Raw genomic sequence first — 955 nt, 5'->3', positions numbered from 1 at the left:
GTAAGGTTTATTCAATTTTTTAGAAAATAACTTGGTAGGCTTTACATCCCTCTTGGGTGATGACAGTTATTCATGACACTACATTTATGAAACTAGGAGCTTAAATGAATATGTGAAAATGCCACTATCCTCCTGAGACAAAAGTCATAAGCATAAATTGAAAAATAAACTATTATAGTGTGTAAAGAATGAGTGATGAAGCATTACTGAATAGGCAGAAATATTTTCTGCCCATTGACTACCATAAAATGAATTACTTAAGTCACTATAGCTCCAGTGAAATATATTTAAGGGTTCTGATTATGTCTTGGAGCATCATTTCTGGAAGGTCTTGTGTTTTTTGTTTGTTTTTTTTTTTTTTTAACATGACCCATTTTCAACTGCATCTCCATTTATATAATGAAAGTGATGAAAAGGGAACTAACACAGAGATGATGAGGTCATAGATTTTTGAAGCAAGGAGGGTGTTACATGGTACTTGTAAATTAGTTCTCATGGTCAGAGAACAGAGGGGTCTTGACTGTTCATGGCATTATATTGCAAAAAAACAGACCTGTGACACTCTGAAGGGTCCAGATTCCATGACAAACAGAAATCATGAAGGTTCCTTACAATATGCACACTGACTGGGCTGGAAGGGCTCGTGACTGTTACAACAGCTGAGTTTAGGAGAGAATTTTTATTTGGAAAGACAAGACAAATCCCTGTCCTGTGAACTTCCTCTGGAAATTGTTTAAGAATAATGAAGCAGAGCAAAACCAATTCAGAAAGATGTTTAATAGAACAACATTGCCCAGTAGAGTGTGGTGAAATATAACTGGACAAAAGAGTTTGAAATTTAACTTGAACATTTAGCTTAAGATATTTACCTAGTGACAAAATTTTCAAAATGTTTTAACTCCAAGAATAATTAATCTGTAATGTAAATAGTATCCATGTATTTGGGAAATAGCAG

This window comes from Apus apus, chromosome 7 (genome assembly GCF_020740795.1).
Source record: "Apus apus isolate bApuApu2 chromosome 7, bApuApu2.pri.cur, whole genome shotgun sequence".
Classification (NCBI taxonomy): Eukaryota; Metazoa; Chordata; class Aves; order Apodiformes; family Apodidae; genus Apus; species Apus apus.
This window is presented reverse-complemented; position numbering follows the sequence as displayed.